At 37.4% G+C, this 23,719-nt stretch overlaps 1 pseudogene; it reads left to right on the top strand.

The window, feature by feature from the left end:
- LOC149556506 (nucleobase-ascorbate transporter 5-like) overlaps positions 1 to 23,044 on the top strand; it is a 54,796-nt pseudogene extending 31,752 nt beyond the window's left edge.
- The last annotated feature ends 675 nt before the right edge of the window (positions 23,045 to 23,719 follow it).

The raw sequence follows: 23,719 nt of genomic DNA, 5'->3' as shown, positions 1-23,719 counted from the left end.
ACCCAACCATAGGCCTCAAAGAGACCACCCCCGCGCTAGGGAACAAGGCTCAAACTGGGATACACATACAATCTTTCTATGCATAAACACTACATTTCAAACTTGAACAATTTCCCCCCAAGGCTATTTCACAATGGCTTTACAGATGGAACCATAAACATAGGGTGAAGGTGTGTTCTAAAATGGAGACTTGCCATACCAAACCATATCTGCAATAAACAATTTTCATGCCCTCTCGGGTCTATCATAATTCAGCAAATTTCATGCCCTCTTGGGGCTATCATAAATTAACAAGTTAATGCCCTCTCGGGGCCTCCACATTTCCTCCTCCAAACCCACTACCATCAACTGTAACTCCTCAAACTTCCTTTCTACACCATACATTCCTTATCACCTCCAACAAGATATGAATGGTTATGGCATACAATGGAGCCCATATTCCAAGGTTCTCAATACATTTTTCGAAACCAACTTAAGCCCTTCACCTTGGACTTCTCTTCCCTTCCCACAAGGGTGAGTGTAAGTCCCATGCCCATAACAACACTCAAGCACAAAACAAGAAAACAAAACCAAGTAGAAATAAAACAAGAAATTTTCAAGAGCACATCACATTTTCACAACACAATATCAACACCCATAATACAACAAGGAAATAGAGGAAATCTAAACCTCATACTCACAATACTCCACACAATACAACAAGATGCACAATGGTGTCACACTAATCTACATTGAATGAAAACCATTCAAGCAGTCACATGAATGCTACTCCACAATGCAATGCAATGCATACTCCATTGATAAACTCCACACTTGCATATTTGCTTAACCATGCTAAAAGAAAGAAATGGAAAAGAAGCAAGTTTGAGATACCAACCTTGGTCCAAGCTAGGGTAAGGATAGTTGTAATAGAGCTCCCCTAATCTCCCTCCAAAACCTAACTGTCTCTAAAATTAGAGAGTGGGTAGACACCCCACTAGTTTGGCCAAGACCCTCTAATAAAGCCTTCCCACTAACTTATTTTAGCAAAAACACTAAGCCACTACTTCTTACAAACTTTTCTCCTCTAATGGTTCATTGATAGCCCTCACGAGCTCTGAGTTATGACCCTCGAAATATCAACCTCAAAATGCACTTAGAGTACCTTGGAGACTCCTCGGTATGGGGTGGCCGCAAATGATGGATGGTCTCTGTGGCTGGAACAAGGGTGTGACTAGGGTTCACCCACCCATCTGGAGTTATGGCATTGGCAATTTGATACCAAGATCAGCGGTTTCAAAGTTACGTTGTGGTGCACCTATGAACTGAGGCACACTACAAGTTTTGGCATCGAGCGAGATTGTTGTGCCAAATCCAAACGAAATGTGATCTCTCAAAAATGAGATAGGTTATTTTAGTCCTCAATATCACCATCTTGTAGCATTTTATAGTTCATCAATAGCCCTCATGAGCTCTGAGTTATGACCCTCAAAAGATTGACCTCAAAATGCACTTAGAGCACCTTAGAGACTCTTTGATATGGGGTGGCCACAAATGATGGATGGTCTCTATGGCCAAAACAAGGGTGTGAATAGGGTTCACCCAACCATCTAGAGCTAATGGAACTGATGATTTGATGCCAAGATCAACGGTTTCAAAGTTACACTATGGTGCACCTATGAACTGAGGCACACTGTGAGTTTTGGCATCGAACAAGATCGCTATGCCGAATCCAAACAAAATGTGATCTCTCAAAAATGAGATAGGTTATTTTAGGCCTCAACATTAGCATCTTGTAGCATTTGATAGTTTATCAATAGCCCTCATGAGCTCTGAGTTATGACCCTCAGAAGATCGACCTCAAAATGCACTTAGAGAACCTTGGGGACTCCTCGGTATGGGGTGGCCACGGATGATAGAGAGTCTCCATGGTTGGAAAAAGGGTCTCAATAGGGTTCACCCACCCACTCGGAGCTAATGGCACTGACTTGTAGCCATTAGGAGTTAGATTTTGAAAAGTTGTCGAGAAAGGTTAACCCCTTTGACTTGTATCATGAAAGGTTGCTTTGTGCCTTGCTTGATTGTTTGAAGACTAGTCCATGTGTCACTATCTTTCTTGGAAATAAAATTTCTTTGGAACATCAAGCTTGCAATATTATCAATTATTGTGAAACTTTTTCAACCAAGTCAAAACACCAAGTGCAAATATTTGTTTGCATTTTTTGCTAAGGGGAGTTTCATAAATTGACTTTGATTTTCTATGTCTCTAGTGCTTGAACATGCTTAAAATGGCTCTTTGGTCTTAGAGCTATTGGTATTTTCTAACTTCATGGTCTATGATATGCATACTAAGAATTTCTTTCACTAAATGGTTTCCTTGATCTATTGACTACACTTAAATTTGTTCACTTGTCATCTCTCTTTCTTTATCTACATTACTATTTGGGATTTTTTTGTAGCTCTTGACTTGAGTCACTAGTGTTGTAACCTGCTTGGACAATTTGTTTGACAAGTCACTCATTCATTTCTACCTCTCTTTGACATGTGAACATTCTACCTCTCTAGTTTGGACATCAAGTTATCTTGTGTCACCTTATTAGCTTCCTCTAGTCTCCTTCATGCTTTATTATCTATCTACCACTATGGTATTCAAACCTTGTGCTACCAAACCTCAACCAAATCTAGATGATCATGATATCCTCCATGACACTAAAGAGTTTCAAGATCTATATGTTCAATAGAAAGAGCTAGAAGAGACAAATAATCTTTCTTACCTTCATCTCTCTAAGCACATGATAGAAATCAATTCTAAACTTGAGAAAAGGTTAGAGGAGAATATTGCATTCTTAAATTAATCTCCCTTAAGACCTTTACATACACATGGGTCATCTTCTTCAAGGTCTACATATTCTACTCCAAGACATCAAATATCTTCATCTTCTAGATCTAAAGACCTCTTTAGAGAACAAGCAAGTGATACCTCCTTTGAGCCTATGCCAAACTTTCGTTATGGACCTATCTTTGACCAAGATAGTGATGAAGACATGGATGCATTCTATTCACTTAAAAAACAACAAAATTATCATGGAGAAATTTTTGAGAGAACTTTTACTCCATTGGAAGATTCTCATGATAAAATCTTGCAAACACTTCTTGATAATGAATCCATCACATTACTAGACAACTCTAGACCTTATGAACCCAAAATCAAACCTCCATGGTGGAGAAATTATCATTATTGCCACTTCCATGGAAGAAAATTTCATAAAACTAAAGATTCCATAGTGTTGAAACATAAAATCCAAGATCTCATTTATGATGGGATTGTTGATACCTCTAATGACTCATGTGTCACAAGATCATGCTGATGAACCTATGTCAATTGATTATTTCCTTGACACCTTCACTTCTTATAACACTAATGAACCTCCAAAAGTGTCAAAGCTTTCCAAAATGCCTCCACCAAACAAAGAACCTAATTCTTTCCATATAGACCATGCGTACCCTCAAGGGCTACAACTCAAAGAAAATCAAGCTAACCTTCACTTGTCTGCAAACCTTTTCCATGCTACTAAGACTAAAGATCCTCAAAATTCATGCAATACTATGATTACTATGCCCACTTTAGCTAATCGTGTATTAGTTCTTTAAGATTCTATCATGCACACCTCACATTTTCCCTTGTCCTTAGAAGGTTCTCCATATCAAGATGACTCTCAAAAAGAAAAGTATATAAATAAAGATCAAGATCAAACACCTTTTCATCTCATCCAAAATTTCACCTTTCTATATCTTGTGTGTTACCCACCTTCTACACATCATGAGGATACCATTTCCACTACCTCCATTGAGCTTACTAAAACTTATGGGAAAAGTGATCTTTCTATGCTATATAAAGAAACATGTCAAGATCAAAGTGTCCCCTCATGTTCTACTTCTCCATATCCACTTCAAAACTATGCTCAAGATTCAAACACTCCTATCAAAGGTCTTTCTCCTATAAAAGGTGTTGAGATAATGGGTGTTGCACACATTGCATAATATTGTTATTTTATTATTTTATTTTTTATTATGTAATGTTGTACCTAGATGGACATGCAACATGTAAAGATTCCCATGGAATATTCTTGATGAGTTGTATTGTAACATTGTGAAAATATTTCATGTAATTATTTAATATTGGGGAAAAGAATTAAATGTCCAATATTAAATGTGAGGTCAGTGGGTTAGGTAGCACATGGTTTTAGCACATGGTTTATGTAATACCACTTAGTGGTTTTGTGGGACTTGCTACTATATAAGCAGCCACAAGGGTAGTTGTTGTAGAGTGAGAGTGACAAGGAGAAGACAAAAGGCAAGAGTCGAGCGGGACAAGGCTTGACAGGTTAGCCAAGGGAGCATTTGTGAAGGTTGAAAGCATGGCATGGGATGTGTGGATTCATGCTTGTTCACATAGTTTGCTCGGTTGTGGCTATGGCCATGAAGGCTTCCATGGTTGTATGACAATGGTATTTTTGCTGAATAATACATGATGATGGATGCTTTTGGAGGCTGGGTTTTTCCCTCAATGAGGGTTTCCCAGGGTATATCTTGTGTCACAATTTTATGGGTATGTTGTCTATTCTCTTGCATGTGGATTTTAATTCTGTGTTTATTTCAGATCTATTATGGGTTATGTGGAAATGGTTATATTCTTTGTTGCCAAGTTTCCTTACAAGTGGTATCAGAGCTATGGTTTTATTATTGTAACCCTAGATTGAATCCATGGGAATGCATGAGAGGATAAAAGAAAAGGGCAAGATATATGAATGATTTATTGTAGATCTGAGGGTTTTGGGTTTGCTGTTATGATGGGATGTTAAAATATTTGGGCATGTGAAATTGTTGGACAAAAATATTTTTTTGGATGTTTCATTTAAATGAGGGTTTTTGGGGGGTAGCATGTAGAAATGACCTCCTGGGTAAAAACAGACTTCGCCATTGGATCCAGGTCGACATTTCCATAAATTTTGATATATAATATGCCCTAGTTTGGCCATGTTCAGAGGAAATGAAAGAGTTTTTTAGTTTCAGCCCATGATGGCCATCAAATTTAATCCCGTCGGAATTTTTGTCACTGAAAAAAAAAATTAAAAATGAAAAATCATACTGAAAATGGTAAAAAGACTGTATTAGTAAAATGGCCATAACTTTCTCTTAGAATATCAGATTTCAGAGTCTTACAGGCGTTGGAAAGCTAATTTAGAGCAGTACAACATGGTGTAGGTTTGGTTCTATGATTTTGATATTTTGTCAGGTTTTGAGAGCCCTAAAGTCAGATGTTATTTATTTTGAGCACGGATTAGGGCATAACTTGGGCATACGGAGTTAGATTTTGGACTTCAAGTAGTCAACGAAAAGCTCTTGGAGAGCTCTACATATTGGTTCAGATTTGGTGCAAGTTTGGCATGATTTATTTGTTGATATATTGATCTGAATAGTTTATGGTATATATTTTGACTATGGTAACATTGTGAGTTTATGGCATTGGAGATTTAAGATTTGATGTCATTATATAATCAGTTCATATTTCAGATTGGTCTCATGATGATATAGTTATCAGTGTTTGGTTTGGATATGCATGATGACTTGTTGGGTCTACAAGTTGTGCAGTGTTATAAGCGGTCTATACTTACAGGTTGCATTTATAGCTTGGTTATGGGTTGTCTTTGCCCATTGATCTTTCATTATTGATGCATATTCAGATTGGTGGCTTGGATTTGGGTTGTCTATGCCCTAAGTCACATGATTTACTATTTTATCTTCATGTAGAAGGGATGAGATGTTGTTACCAGGTATAGTCATGGTAGAGGATTGTGGTTGACTATATTGACAGGTTGGACATATTGAGAGCCAGATGCTCGGTTCATGGATGTGATCATGGTGTCATGAATTTTGGCATGACATGATTGGTTATATAGGTACATCCTTGATGTTCATTAGCTTGGATTTCTAATTTAGTTATGGTGGTATATCTTCTTGGTTGAGGATCATAGTTATTTAGTTTCTTTTGAGGAGCTCATGATGTGCACCTTGAGTTCTTTGATGGTTTGATGCCTTGGTTGATTCTCATGGTTAGAGGATGGTTTTTCATCATGATGTCATGGATAGCTTGGATACACGGTTTAGTGGGAGCTTGTGACAGTGATGAGGTGACAGTGCAGAATTAGTTCCTAGTTTGATTTGGATCTTCATATAGGAGATGGATTTTATGATGCCATAGGTGACTTGGTACCACAGTTGAGTGGGAGTTGTTGGCATTGATATATTTATTGAGTGTTTGCAGATGTTGGAGGTTTGTCTTAGATCCTGTTGCTGCAGAAGCATCTTTGACATTTGCATGGTGCACTTGTTATCTTCATGATGTTTGAATATGGTTAGATCTTGAGGACTCATGGAGTTCTTGGTTATCTTCATGGTGTGTGGAGATGGTTCTTCTTGGTATGTGGAGATGGTTTTCTTCATGGTGTATGGAGATGGTTGCATCTTGAGGACTCACAGGGTTCTTGGCAAAGGTGTAGTTTATGCTTTTATTTGGCATGTTATCCTTGCTATGAGGATGGTTTCATTATTATGTCATGGTATACTCTTGATACACATTTAGAGTTGTGACATGTTATGGTATGTTCATGTGGAGTATGTTATCTCTTTAGTTGAGATGGTAAGATCATGTTGTCATGTTTATGTTCCTAAGGCCATGGTTGGAACTTTGACATTGATCTTGGTTTAGTTTCTTGGTATTGAGTACACTGATCATAAGCTAGATACTTCATGATATTGCTATGTTGCATTTAGAGTTGGCATGGATTGATTGGTTACAAGTGCTCATGGATACTTAGAGATGGTGGTGACGCTGATTTGTCTTGGATTAGAGAAGTATTTGTTGGGACAGTTGATGGTTTCAACAGGAAGTCCGAGGGGCAGTCACCTGATATGGACTTGAGAGGAGATTGTTCTTAAATGAGTCTTGGTTGGAGACTTGGGTATCTTGATGAGCATTCTCATTCCCCACTCTTGGTCTACTCGGCGGTTTGCTACTTGAGAGGTATAGCCCATTGTTTCTCTCAGTTGCATTATATTTATGCTTGTCTTTCATGGATATGGATCTTGAGCTATGGTACATGAGTTAGTTCTGGAGGGTTCATTTGAGAGATGGTTTAGCATTGGTTATATCCATGTGCATATGTTGTTATGCTGGTTGAGTTTGGGAGATGGTTTTATATTGGGCATATTCCTTAGATTAAGAATGGTTATTCCTTGGTTTAGGAATGGTTTATTGAGTTTGATCTTCTTGTGAGAGGCTTACATCCATGATGAGTTATATGGTATGGTTTGGGTGTTGTTGAGGCTTCTTGTTGGGGTTTAATGGAGGAGATCATACTTGCACAGTTTACATCTAGAGGTGTGTATAGAAGGACATGATACAGGTTATGATTTGCATGGTTTCTCTGGTCTTGGTTATCTTCTTGGATGTTCAGTTTTGCTTACATTGGATTTGAGATTGGTTAGAGATTGTGATCACTAGTTTGTGCTCATGTATGTCATGTGAGAGATGACATGGTTATTTCTTTTTCTTTTCCTCTATTGGTTGTGGAGAACTTGGGAGACTATTGGATACTTGTTATGAGAGTTGTTCTTGCAGGATATCAGTTTATGTATTGTGGATGTCCTTGATAGTACATGGATTCACTTCTTTGAGATGTTGTGAGTGGATTGGTTATAGATTTGACATTATCTTTTGCAGTGGGAGCTTCTTGGTATATATGTGGCAGGTATTGCTCTTGAGGCTTGTGATTGCAGGTTATAGATTGGATATGTTGGTGATATAAGATTCACTTGTTATACCTTTGAGGTATGGATAGTTGGATGGGTTTGGCACTTTGCTGTGGGTGCTATTTCAGCTATGGATATTTTTGACAACTACGGATACATGAGATTATCTTTGGATCAGGTTTTTTGTGCTTGGAATTTCAGTTGGTACATGATTTTATGATCTTCTAATGCGACAGGTTGGGTGGCTTTCTCTTTGGATGGCTTCTATGTATGTCCAGTAGGAGTGGCATAATAGGAGGTGAGATCATTCATGTTCGAGATGCTAGATACTTTGATTTTTGTTGCGGGTACCAGGATGGAGCACTTGGTGTATTTTGATCCATGATGGTGGATGTGCTTGGAGGGATTGTTCCCTTGTTCATTTATGTGGCTATGGATTGACCCTATGCAATGTATACAACAAGTGGGAGATTGTTGAGATAATGGGTGTTGCACACATTGCATAATATTGTTATTTTATTATTTTATTTTTTATTATTTAATGTTGTACCTAGATGGACGTGCAACATGTAAATATTCCCATAGAATATTCTTGATGAGTTGTATTGTAACATTGTGAAAATATTTCATGTAATTATTTAATATTGGGGAAAAGAATTAAATGCCCAATATTAAATGTGAGGTCAGTGGGTTAGGTAGCACATGGTTTTAGCACATGGTTTATGTAATACCACTTAGTGGTTTTGTGGGACTTGCTACTATATAAGCAGCCACAAGGGTAGTTGTTGTAGAGTGAGAGTGATAAGGAGAAGACAAAAGGCAAGAGTCGAGCGGGACAAGGCTTGACAGGTTAGCCAAGGGAGCATTTGTGAAGGTTGAAAGCATGGCATGGGATTTGTGGATTCATGCTTGTTCACATAGTTTGCTCAGTTGTGGCTATGGCCATGAAGGCTTCCATGGTTGTATGGCAATGGTATTTTTGCTGAATAATACATGATGATGGATTCTTTTGGAGGCTGGGTTTTTTCCTCAATGAGGGTTTCCCAGGGTATATCTTGTGTCACAATTTTATGGGTATGTTGTCTATTCTCTTGCATGTGGATTTTAATTCTGTTTTTATTTCAGATCTATTATGGGTTATGTGGAAACGGTTATATTCTTTGTTTCCAAATTTCCTTATAAAAGGTACTCATGAGTCTATTGATAACTTTGGTCATGCTACTCACTCTAAAGATGTTTAAATCCCTAGTCACTATCCCTTTGCATTTCCTAATTCTATCCTTGGTCCTTATCCATCTAATATAAAGTCTTCAAACCTTCTCTTGCACTTTCTACTAGCTCTCCTAATGTACCTCAAGATCAACAAGACATTCATCCTAGAAAATAACCGTCCACTCAACCATCTAAACCAGTCATATCAGCCTTATTCATCCATAAGCCCCAAATCTTTTGGAATCAATTTGGATGTTCAACACAAGAAATACAATAATACATTAAAAAATAGAGATCATTATGTCTCATCTAACAAACATGTGAATGGACATAATGAAAATATATTGAAGATACCACAACGGTTCACTATTCAAAAAGTGAAATCAAAGAAAATATGGGTTCCTAAACCCATTATTGAAGAAATGTGTTATAAAGTATCCAAAGGAAAATCTAAAGCTATATGGATTCCAAAGTCTCTCTTGAAAGACTTTAATATTGAACATATAAATCTAAGTTGACATTCAATATTCCAAAGGCTTCCACTCCATTTTCTTCCAAACATCTTTCTCAAAAGCTTACAAATATTCCACTCAATCTTCTTCTAACATTGTCCTACTAGCTCATACATCTAAACCTTGATCTATTTCCTCCATGATTCCTCCATCATTTGGAAATCCTCCAAGGTGTGTGTAAATGTTGATCTTCCCCACTTTGGTACCTACCCTTATGCAATGTTTTCAAAGGTACACTTACCTACTATCCATACTCATACAATCCTTCCAAGGAATGAACTCTTATCCTACTATCATCTCACTTCCTTCCCCCTATCAACATCATTGAGAATACTTATCTATGGTCTTGGCTTATCATAACTTATCTTTCCTATAGGAACACTATCTAACTTGAAAAGAGTTGACCTATTTCTTTAAAAAAAAAAAATAGAAAAGAAGATAAAAGAATGTGCCTTAGTCAAAACCATTATTTGTGGCACCTTGGTAGAAAAATAAAAGAGAAATAAATTCATTCCATGGTGAAAACCACTTCTTGTTTCTCTTTGGATAAGTACCATGATGAAAACCTAGTAAACATGCATCATGTGTAATTCTTCCATCATCCATTGATTCCCTCTTCCTCTTTGATCTTGACAATTTTGAGCTATCCTTACGTATTGGCTATCTTATCCATGAGATTCCCTATTTTACTTTCTCATTCACTCATAGCCTTCATATCCAACTTCATATCATGTAATTATGCATATGCCATCTTGCTTATTGGCTTTAATTTCTTATCCTACATGCTATCTTCTTTCATGGATTTCATGGCTTATCCCAAATGTGCTTCATACAACTTTTCAATATGAAAGTCTTTCAAAACATTATACAATATTATGACTCTTTATGCTTTCAAATGCCATGATTGGTTGCAAAATGGAAGAAATCAAGTATTCTAATTGTTCATCCGTACTTTCTAGATTTTTCTTATTTGATTAGTTTGATAAAAATAGTTTCAATAATCATAATGTCAGCTTTATGTCAAATAAGGAAAAAACCAAATTTGTAATAAGATATCCGCAAGCAATTATCTTTCATATAGTTATAAATGCTCTTAAAATTGTCTTTACAGCCTTGTATCACATGCAAATATGATTTGCAAGAACTTATTCAATATCTTCCTCTTATAATTCCTTACAAACAACCTACCAAAATACGAAAACCATATAAAAAAAAGTACACATTTTACATCATAATACATCATAAATTTTAGAAATTTTCCCCAATACCACCCCCCTCCAACTCTTCATGATGTACCTACATTCCAATATCATAAAAAAATTAGTAACTTATTGTATTAGACAAGATAATCATCAATTCATTAAATCATTATGAAGAAAATAACATAAGAAGTATATATACCTAGTCGAGTATTCCAATAGGGTCCTCTCTCTGTTTCAGGGTCTCCAATAGGGCTTCATGATCAGCATTAGCAATAGTAAAAAGTTCTTTTACTTTTGGTCTTCCTTGATGCTTCAATAACTTTACATTTGTTGCTATAATAAGATGCAAATATATGAGAATTACTTTGTGCTTCTGATAGTCTTCGAATGCAGGAATTCCATTCCTTCTAAGCATGTGTGTCTGTAGCCATGTTCCAGCAACAACCACTGAACCAGTAGGATATGTGAATCCATCATCATCTGTGATTGGTTGTGCAAGTTTTTGTTTACCTCTTACACAATGTGCTAACCAATAATTAGATTTCTCATCATTCCCCTGTGGTGCAACCAATGCAAAGACATGTCCTGGCTGAAGTAATTCTGATAGATGGTTATGCTCAAGTGAACTTTCCATGTCATCATTTTTTATAGAGGGTATGACAGAAAATGGAGTAAGATAATGTGGAGCCCATGTTTCCACCCACTCACCTAACTCACAGTGATCCCAATCACACTAAAAACAAGTACGACAAAAACAAGCTAGTTGTCGTGTCCAAATGGTCCATGTACTAGAATCAAAGCTCCGAAATGAATGCATTTTTGATGAGTCTCTCACTGTAGCACAATTTGATCTATCACCTATTGACCCTTCCTCAACCAACCAAAAGAACCTGCGTACCACTAAATCAAGAGTCCCCCCCGTGATAATGCTAAACTACACCAATCAACAATGCTACGAGCATCAAGAAGCTCTGTTGTTGAAATCTTTAGTTGCTCCTTAACTAGAGCTCTCTTCACACATGCCCCTACTCCATCATGTTCCCCTTTTCCATGGCCGAACTCAAAAAAAAATCTAAATATGAGGCACCTCTCTCTCTACGTGCTTCCTACACCACCAATAAAACATGAGAGCATTCTTAAATTGACCTATATAGTTATCTGACCAAATGATATGTCTATCCATAGCAATTGCATGCTCATGTAAAAAATCAAAAAAATTCTTGAAACAATGTTGCACAAACTCGTGAGAGTGAGATATATCATCACTCATAAAAAAATGATACTCTCTAATAATCTTTCGATTATCTTTCGTACTATCAGGGGCATGTCTATATGTAATGTGAACAAAAATTGCAATCTGAATGGAGTTGTAATACTGAGATTGTGTCTCATTTTGAGGTTGCAATGTGTAGTTCTCAAAAAAATCAACAACTGATATAATAGTGCCAATGGGAAAAGTCTCCTTACATGTTCTAAATTGTTAATCCAACCACTGAGACCTGTGACTATGTCTTGCATACTTGTAAAAAAGATTTGCCTTGAAATCTAAAATAAAATTAGCCACACTGATATCTTTTCCAACCAATTCACATCTAGAGCTCTCACTCCCACTCTTCAATGTGTATTTCACCATTTCATATACCCTTTTTTTCAGTATTGTCTTTCCAAGATCTTGTTCGCACCCCTCATGGAAACATGCATCAAACTTGGATAAGCCACAACATTTTGAACACTTCTCATTTAAGAAAGCATTTCTATAAAAGGAAAAACCATCAACTCTACGACATAAGAGTTGATCTAGCAAGTCTCTTGATGATTTTGGAAGCCCACTAGCCCCACAATCCTCCAACATTTCTTTACTATGCAAAGTAGAAGAGATGGAGTGTAATAGTTCATGGTGCATAGAGAACTCAACATGATATTTGCAACAACATGTATTTCAAATTTTGAGCGGCACACAATAAACTGGATTCAAAGATTCAAAAGCCCTTTGTGATATATGAAGACTTGGATGATTCTCTCTAAATTGTTTGAACAACATAGTTTGACTTACCTCCAAATGGTGTTTAGGATGTGGCATGCAGTCTCTGATGCCAATTTTCAACTTTAAAACGTCTTTAGCATTGGGTGATACTCGTGAGTTAGAGTACCAAAATTGTGTAATTTCTTCTTTCACATCGTCGGATAGCTTCTTATCAAAACATGAAAGTCTCCCGCCAAATGCTCATGTTTCATTTTGAAGAGGATCATCAATTTTCTCTCATTGACTAAGTGTTCTTCTCAAAGTAGTACGATTTAGATTCAAATCAATACAAGTTTGTCTCATATATCTACTCTTTCTCAAATGATGACTTACCAAAGAGGTTGTAATAACCCTTCGAGCAGCTCTATTATCCTTCTCTCTACTATTTTTCCCAATGCTATTGAAAGCACTAAAAAGATTCTTCACAATAATGGCATTTCTTTCCAACTTTTTATTGACACGAATCTTCAATTTGGAAAGCATAGGTCTCATCTTTTGCATCTTTAATAAGTGCATGAAAAGTTGACATTGATCTACCACTATCTTGTTGCCGAAAAACATCTAATATAGTCTTGAAGCCCATAACCAAATGGTTTTTTCTAATGTTTTCCTTCCAAACTAGGAATAATCATTTCATCAATTTCAATTATCCATTTTGGTGTTTTAGAACCTTCATGTCGATTATAATTAGGAGATATGTAAAGTTCTTATGCATTAGGTTCCTGTGCATTGTCATCTTAGACATGGTCAGTTATGCAATTTGGATTATGACTTGGTGGCATTTCTTCTTCAAAATTTTCATTCTCCAAATTTTCAATTTCAGCATTATCGTTTTAAATAGGTAAATTTTCATTTCCCAACTGTACATATTCATTATCTGACTCTATGATTTCACCTTTGATTAATTCATCGTCAACTTGACTGATATTTAGCATACCTTGTCTTTTTCTTCGGTGTTCCATTTTGTCCCTTTCCCTATATGCCGCAATCTCTTCATTGGATATCTTCCTTTTGCGTTTATCCTTTCGACGACTGTTGCTCCCCATTTAGATGACAAATTCAAACACCTAAAGTTATATTTTTGAAACTTTTTTGATTGGTTGGGCCCCAAAACGCGACTTTTTGTAAAACCCATGAAAAAAGAAGTGAAAAAGTGATGTTGTCGGGTTTGCAGGGATAGGGAAATATTGGGAATTGGTGCCAGTAAAATCGGCTATCCGATTTAAAATTGGATATCCAATTTTGTAAAGTGAATTTTTGGAGGGAAAACTTGCTATAATTTCCCTCCTTTTCCATAATTATATTAATATTATAAAAATCATTGGAGGGAAACCGACTTTGATTTATTACAAAGCTAATAGTATAATAGTATTAATATAAAGAATCAATAGTATTAATATATAGTAGTATTAATATAGCTATAGTATTAATATTATTATTATACCCATAATAGTATTAAAATTATTACTATAGATATAATAATGTAAATATTTAGTGTTTATTTATATTATTATTATTACTATATTAAAATAGTATAAATAGTATGTATGTATGTATATATATATATATATCCTTTCATTTTTTAACCCATATACATATGAACGATACGAATATGTCCCTAGAGGTCCTAGGACCCCTAGTGACATATATCGTCGATTAATGGGTCAAAGGGGGTCATAGGGTGCCCTATGACCCCCTTTGACCCTTATGAACGATTTGAATGTCCCTAGGGGACCTATGTCATCGTTTAATGGGTCAAAGGGGGTCATAGTGCCTTTGACCCATATGGCCCATTCAAATATGTCCCTAGGGGTCCTATGACCCCTAAGGACATATGTCATCATTTAATGGGTCAAAGGGGGTCATAGGCCACCCTATGACCCCCTTTGACCCATATGGCCTATTCGAATATGTCCTCGTCATTTAATGGGTGACCTATGACCCCCTTTGACCCATTTGAATGATTCGAATATGTCCTTAGAGGTCCTAGGACCCCTAGGGACATATGTCATCATTTAATGGGTCAAAGGGGGTCATAGGGTCTATGACCCCCTTTGACCCAAATTACCCATTCAAATATGTCCCTAGGGGTCCTAGGACCCCTAGAGACATATGTCGTCATTTAATGGGTCAAAGAGGGTCATAGCTCACCCTATGACCCTCTTTGACCCATATGAATGATTCGAATGTCCCTAGGGTTCCTAGGACCCCTAGGGACATATGTCATCATTTAATGGGTCAAAGAGGGTCATAGGGCCCTTTGACCCATATGAATGATTCGAATATGTCCCTAGGACCCGTAGGGACATATGTCATCATTTAATCGGTCAAAGGGGGTCATAGGTTACCCTATGACCCCTTTGATCCATATGAATGATTCGAATATGTCCCTAGGGGTCCTAGGACCCCTAAGCACATATGTCATTGTTTAATGGGTCAAAGGGGGTCATAGGTCACCCTAGGACACCCGTTGACCCATATGAACGATTCAAATATGTCTATAGGGGTCCTAGGAACCCTAGGGACATATGTCATCATTTAATGGGTCAAAGGGGGTCATCGGTCACCCCATGACCCCCTTTGACCCATATGAACGATTCAAAAATGTCCCTAGGGGTCCTAGGACCCCTAGGGACATATCTCGACATTTAATGGGTCAAAGGGGGTCATAGGTCACCCTATGACCCCCTTTGACTCATATGAACGATTTGAATATGTCCTTATGGGTCCTAGGACCCCTATGGACATATGTCATCATTTAATGGGTCAAAGGGGGTCATAAGTTACCCTATGACCCCCTTTGACCCATATGAACGATTCAAATATGTCCTTAAGGGTCCTAGAATCCCTAGGGACATATGTCGTCATTTAATAGGTCAAAGAGGGTCATAGGTCACCCTATGACCCCCTTTGACCCATATGGCCCATTCGAATTTGTCCCTAGGGGTCTTCGGACCCCTAGGGACATATCTCGTCGTTTAATGGGTCAAGGGGTCATAGGTCACCCTATGAACCCCTTTGACCCATATGAACGATTCAGATATGTCCTTAGGGGTTTTAGGACCCCTAGGGACATATGTCATCATTTAATGGATCAAAGGGGATCATAGGTCACCCTATGGCCCCCTTTGACCCATATTACCCATTCAAATATGTACCTAGGGGTCCTAGGACCTCTAAAGACATATGTCATCGTTTAATGGGTCAAAGAGGGTTATAGGTCACCCTATGACCTTTTTTGACCCATATGAACGATTCGAATATGTCCCTAGGGGTCTTAGGATCCCTAGGGACATATGTTGTCGTTTAATAGCTCAAAGAGAGTCATAGGGCCCTTTGACCCATATTACTCATTCGAATATGTCCCTAGGTGTCCTAGGACCCCTAAGTACATATGTCGTCATTTAATGGGTCAAAGAGAGTCATAGGTCACCTTATGACCCCCTTTGACCAATATGAATGACTCGAATATGTCCCTAGGGGTCCTAGGACCCCTAGGGACATATGTCATTGTTTAATGGGTCAAAGGGGGTCATAGGGTGACCTATGACCCCCTTTGACCCATATTACCCATTCAAATATGTCCTTAGGGGTGCTAGAACCCCTAAAGACATATGTCATCGTTTAATGGGTCAAAAGGTGTCATAGGTCACCCTACGACCCACTTTGACTCATATTACCTATTCAAATATGTTCCTAGGGGTCCTAGAACCCATAGAGACATATGTCATCATTTAATAGGTCAAAGGGGGTCATAGGTCACCCTAGGACCCCCTTTGACCATATAAATGATTCGAACATATCCCTAGGGTTTCTAGGACCCCTACGGACATATGTCATCGTTTAATGGTTCAAAGCAGTCATAAGTGACTCTGTGACCCCCTTTGACTGATATGAACGATTCAAATATGTTCGTAGGGGTCCTAAGAACCAAAGAGACATATGTCGTAGTTTAATGGGTCAAAGGGGGTCATAGGGAGACCTATGACCCCCTTTGACCCATATAGATGATTCGAATATGTCTCTAGGGGTCCAAGGACCCCTAGGGACATATGTCATCCTTTAATGGGTCAAAGGGGGTCATAGGGTGACCTATGACCCCCTTTGACCCATATTACCCATTCGAATAAGTCCTTGGGGGTCCTAGAACCCCTAGTGACATATGTTGTCGTTTAGTGGGTCAAAGGGGGTCATATGTCACCCTATGAACCCCTTTGATCCATATGGCCCATTCGAATATGTCCCTAGGGGTCTTAAGACTGCTAGGGACATATATCGTCATTTAATGGGTCAAAAGAGGTCATAGGTCACCCTATGACCCCCTTTAACCTATATGGCCCATTTGAATCTGTCCCTAGGGGTCCTAGGACCCCTAGGGACATATGTCATTGTTTAATGGGTCAAAGGGGGTCATAGGTCACCCTATCACCCCCTTTGACCCATACGAACGATTCGAATATGTCCTTAGGGGTCCTAAGACACCTAGTGTCATATGTCATCGTTTAATGGGTCAAAGGGGATCATAAGTCTCCCTATGACCCCCTTTTACCCATATTATCCATTCAAATATGTTCCTAGGGGTCCTAGGACATCTAGCAACATATGTCATCGTTTAATCTGTCAAAGAGGGTCATAGGTCACCCTATGACCCCTTTTGACCCATATGAACTATTCAAATATGTCCCTAGGGGTCCTAGGACCCTTAGGGACATATGTCATCATTTAATAGGTCAAAGTGGGTCAGAGGTCACCCTATGACCCCTTTTGACTCATATAAATGATTCAAATATGCCCCTAGGGGTCTTAGGACCCCTAAGAACATATCTCGTTGTTTAATGGGTCAAAGGGGGTCATAGGTCACCCTATGACCCACTTGTACCCATATGAACGATTTGAATATGTCCCTATGGGTCCTAAGACCCTTAGGGACATATGTCATCATTTAATGGGTCAAAAAGGGTCATAAATCACCCTATGACCCCCTTTGACCCATATAAATTATTCAAATATGTCCCTAGGGACATATGTCATCGTTTAATGGGTCAAAGGGGGTCATAGGTCACCCTATAACCTCCTTTGACCCATATGGCCCATTCGAATTTGTCCCTAGGGGTCCCAGGACCCCTAGGGACATATGTCATCATTTAATGGGTCAAAGGAGGTCATAGGTCACCCTATGACCCCCTTTGACCCATATGAATGATTCGAATATATCCTTAAGGGTCCTATGACCCCTAGGGACATAAGTTGTCGTTTAATGGATCAAAAAGGGTCATAGGTCACCCTATGACCCCCTTTGACCCATATTACCTATTCAAATATGTCCCTAAGGGTCCTAGGACCCCTAGAGATATATGTCGTCATTTAATTGGCTAAAGAGGGTCATAGGTCACCCTATGACCCCCTTTGACCCATATAAATGATTCGAATATGTCTTTAAGGGTCATAGGACCCCTAGGGACATATGTTATCGTTTAATGGGTCAAAGAGGGTCATAGTGTCTTTTGACCCATATTACCCATTTGAATATGTCTTTAGGTGTCCTAGGACCCCTAGGGACATATGTCATCTTTTAATGGGTCAAAGGGGGTCATAGGGTGACCTATGACCCCCTTTGATCCATATGAACAATTCAAATACATTTCTAGGGGTCCTAGGACCCCCTAGGTACATATGTCATTGTTTAATGGGTCAAAGGGGGTCATAGGGTGACCTATGACTTCCTTTGACCACATATGTTTAATGGATCAAGGGGTTCATAGGGTGACCTATGACCCCTTTTGACCCATATTACCCATTCAAATATGTCCCTAGGGGTTCTAAGACCCCTAGAGACATATGTCGTCATTTAATGGGTCAAAGGGTGTCATAGGTCATCCTATGACCCCCTTTGACCCATATGAACAATTCAAATATGTCCCTAGGGGTCTTAGGACCCCTAGGAACATATCTCATCATTTAATGGGTCAAAGGAGGTCATAGGGTGACCTATGACTGCCTTTGACCCATATTACCCATTCAAATATGTTCGTAGAGGTCCTAGGACCCCTAGCGACATATGTCATCGTTTAATAGGTCAAAGGAGGTCATAGGTCACATTAGAACCCCCTTTGATCAGATGAACGATTCAAATATGTCCCTAGGGGTCCTAGGGACAAATGTTGTCATTTAATGGGTCAAATGGGGTCATAAATCACCCTATGACCCCCTTTGACCAATATGAACGATTTGAATATGTCCATAGGGGTCCTAGGACCCCAAGGGACATATGTCATTGTTTAATGGGTCAAAAAGTGTCATAGGATGACCTATGACCCCCTTTGACCCATATGAATGATTTAAATATGTTCGTAGGGGTCTTAGGACCCCTAAGGACATATGTCATCTTTTAATGGGTCAAAGGGGGTCATAGGGTGACCTATGACTCCCTTGGACCCATATGAATGACTTGAATATGTCCTTAGTGGTCTTAGGACCCCTAGGGATATATGTCATTATTTAATGGGTCAAAGGGGGTCATAGGGTGACCCATATTACATATTCGAATATGTCCCTAGGGGTCCTAGGACCCCTAGGGAGGTATGTCATAATTTAATGGGTCAAAGGATGTCATAGGTCACCCTATGACCCCCTTTGATCCATATTACCCATTCAAATATGTCCCTAGAGGTCCGACAACCCCTAGAGACATATGTTATCGTTTAATGGGTCAAAGAGGGTCATAGGTCACCCTATGACCCCATTTGACCCATATGAACGATTCACATATGTCCCTAGGGGTCCTAAAACCCCTAGGGACATATTCGAATCGTTCATTTCGGTCAAAGGGGGTCATAGGTCACCTTATGACCCCCTCTGACCCATATGAATGATTTGAAGGGTGACCTATGACCGCCTTTGACCGATATGAATGATTCGAATATGTCCCTAGGGGTTTTAGGACCCCTAGAGACATATGTCATCATTTAATGGGTCAAAAGGAGTCATAGGTCACCCTATGACCCCCTTTGACCCATATGAACGATTTGAATATGTCCCTAGAGAATCTAGGACCCTTAGAGACATATGTCATCGTTTAATAGGTCAAAGGGGGTCATAGGTCACCTATGACCCCCTTCGACCCATATGAATGATTCGAATATGTCTGTAGGGGTCTTAAGACCCCTAGAGACATATGTCATCGTTTAATGGGTCAAAGGGGGTCATAGGTCACCCTATTACCCCCTTTGACCCATATGACCCATTCGAATATGTCCCTAGGGGTGCTAGGACCCCTAGGGACATATGTCATCATTTTATGGGTCAAAGAGGGTCATAGGGTGAATCACCCTATGACCCCTTTTGACCCATATTACCCATTCGAATATGTCCCTTAGGGTTCTAAGACCCCTAGAGACATATGTTGTCGTTTAATGTGTGAAAGAGAGTCATAGGTCACCCTGTGATCCCCTTTGATCCATATTACTCATTCGAATGTCCCTAAGGGTCCTAGGACCCCTAGGGACATATGTCATCATTTAAAGGGTCAAAGGGACATATGATCCCCTTTGACCCATATTACCCATTCAAATATGTCCCTACGGGTCCTAGGACCCCTAGAGACATATGTTATCATTTAATGGGTCAAAGGGGGTCATAGGTCACCCTATGACTCCCTTTGACCCATATGAACGATTCAAATATGTCCCTTGGGGTCTTAGGGCTCGTAGGGACATATGTCATCATTTAATGGTTCAAAAAGAGTCATAGGTCACCCTATTAACCTTTTTGACTCATATTAACCATTGTAATATGTCCCTAGGGGTCCTAGGACCCTTAGGGACATATGTCATCATTTAATGCATCAAAGGAGGTCAATGGTTGACCTATGACCCCCTTTGACTCATATATATTAATAATATACATATATATTAATAACATACATATTAATATAATAATAATACATATATATATATATATGTATATAACATTATTATATTTAATAAAAATATTATGTTATTATATATTAATAACATATATATGTATTACGTTATTATATTTAATGAAAATATTACTTTATTATATATATATTAATAACATACATATTAATATAATAATATATAATACGTATTTTATATATATATATATATAAATTATGTTATTATATTTAGTAAAAATAATAATAATATAAATTATATTTATAGATTATAATAAGATTAACATAATATATTATTATATATTACTAGATTATATCTTATATATTTACATTACATTATTATATATATATATATATAATATATTAAAATATGTCTTTAGATAGTAATATAAGTGAAATAATTTGTAAATCATAAGCTATAACGTTTAAACCCAATTTTCCCTCCAAAATGGATTGGGATTTGAAATTTCTCCATCATAGCATATCAGATATCCGATTTGGAATCGGATATCCGATTTGGAATCGAATATCTGATTAGGCTTGGTATTTACCAAGCCTACCCGATCAACCCAAAAGACATGTTTGAAGAGGGTTTTAGTTATACTCGAACTTTGGGTAGCTGTCTGACAATGTTATTTTGATCAAAATTGAAAAAAAGAAAAGGGTTTTTTAATATTGCTCTCTAGATTCCATCAATATAATTTCTGTCAAATTCTGAGTTTGATAAGTATTTATTAGTTAATTATCAATGAAGATTATTATAAAGTGCTGATTGACATACTGATTGAAAAATAGCTATAACTTTCAAACGGTATAACATTTTTTAAATCTAAAAGTTGCGTCACATTCTATACTTCGCCTAGTATAAGAAAAAATAATAATTTAAATTTGGTAAAAAAAATTATTAGTTAGTGTGGTCAGACACGAGACTTTTTTTTTTCAAAAAAGTTTTGGTAGAAAATTCATATTTAATTATTTATTTGGAATAAAAATACCAAAAAATATGTGTCACATCCGGGCATGAGTCTACTTTTCATATCTATAATTATATTAAAAAATATTATGATTTGATTTTGATTAAGGTGGTCAGACATACACCTACTTTTTATTTTTGCCCTGAAATTTTCTTAGTACTACATTAAAATTCAAACTTTTGACCAATTAATTATTTATTTCTCCTAATAAGGTCTAGTAGTTTAGAAACTACATTTAATTTTCTACATATTATTTTCTTACAACTTTTTGACATAAATTCCATAACCACTTCAAAATTATGTGTCAAGTTGACATAAACCTGATTTGTTGATTTTTCACTGCCACTTAAGGCCATAGTTTGGTACAGCATGATCCTACACATACCCATAGAGATAGGACTTCCACAGCTTATCGCATTGGTCTTTTTTTCACAAGTAAAACCATTAGGATTTTGAATGAGACTATTAAATATGTCAATTTACCATTTTTTAATTTGAACTAGTAGCTTCTAGTTTAAAAACTCATACACAATCTAAACCAGGAGCTACTAATTCAAAAGATTAAATATATGATTTTAAAATTTGCAAAATGAGCATTTATTTTGGTTGGGTTCCTGAAAAAATTCTTACCTCTTCAGGAGATTGGGTCTTTAGGTTCAAATTTAAAGATTTATAGGTTTGATTTTATGCTTCTAGTATTGAGAGTACACATGGTGTTTTAACCTTGTACTTGGGTCTACATATAATGTTTTGCAGTTGGAAAAAAGTATGGTATTTGCTTGAGGTATAGTAGGCACAGTAACTACTTGAATCCCTTTTCTGTCATTTTAGTATGCTCGACATATCAAGCCTAGAAAGAAACCTATTTTTGAGCACTTTGCTGTCATCATTGCTATCACAATTGTTTGGCTTTATTCTTATTTTCTCACAGTAGGTGGAGCATACAAGCATAGCCCTCAAAAAACCCAACTTCATTGCAAGACAGACAGCTCTAGATTGGTTACACATGCCCCATGGTATAGACTACTTACAAATTTCTCATGTTAAATCACATTTTTGAAAACATTTTTCACTCATTCTTGTTATTCTACAGGATAAGGATTCCCTATCCATTCCAATGGGGAGTGCCCATATTTGATGTAGGACAAGCATTTACAATGATGGTTGTTGTTTTTGTCTCACTCATTGAGGTTAGCTTGTCAAATTCCAAATTCTTGTCTTCATATTTAATTATTTTTGTAGTTGCTAACTACTTTATTAAATATCCATATGCTACAAAGTGTATTAATTGTTGTGCTTTGAATTGGTAGTCTAGTGGTGCATTTTATGTTGTGTCAAGGTATGCAAGTGCCACAACTCCTTCTCCATCTATCCTAAAGAGGCATCCTTGTTGCACATTTCCTAAATGCACTTAGATGCTTTAGGAAATCTGCCTAGTTCTCCTTGGATGATTCCACATGGAATCCACTCTCTTTGGTTTGATGGTGCGTTTCCTCTTTAGCAGTAGGCCACAGAACTGTTTGTAGTATTTATATGATATCAATTTTGTCAGATCCCCATTTCCTTCCATGTAATTGTTGGCTCTTGAATCCTTTCTTGTTTGACAACTACGTGAATTCTAGATTGACAAATTGAATGTTTGTTTGTAGAAAAATATGATGCTTTTGTTTCTATTGCAATAGTTGACAATTTTTGGTCTGTTTAAAAAAATGTTGTTGATCTTTTATTTCTGTGTTGTCTAAATTTTGTTCAATAATTATTGTTTGTATGGCATTAAATGAATACTAGATTAAAAAATATCTAGTCTGGTTTGCAATGAAATATGATGTTATTGTGTCCACTGCTTGTGGAGGACTTGACTTTATTATGGTGGAAACAACATCTGCTACACAGGAATGTGTAGAATTATTGTAGAGTAAAAGCCTTGGTATTGCAACATTTATGATACTGGTATGTTCTTTGCTGAAATGAGCTTTGAGTGAGTCTTATATGGAGATGCTCATCTTTTTTTCTGTGAACTATCTTCTTATGTTTTTAAAATTTAAAATTGTTGAATATAGTTTTCACGAACCAACAAGTTACTCGCAAAA

Source organism: Cupressus sempervirens, chromosome 5 (genome assembly GCF_028749045.1).
Source record: "Cupressus sempervirens isolate cs-2001-9-10 chromosome 5, ASM2874904v1, whole genome shotgun sequence".
Taxonomy (NCBI): Eukaryota; Viridiplantae; Streptophyta; class Pinopsida; order Cupressales; family Cupressaceae; genus Cupressus; species Cupressus sempervirens.
The sequence above is the reverse complement of the archived record's forward strand: the minus strand, read 5'-3'. Positions and strand labels throughout refer to the sequence as shown.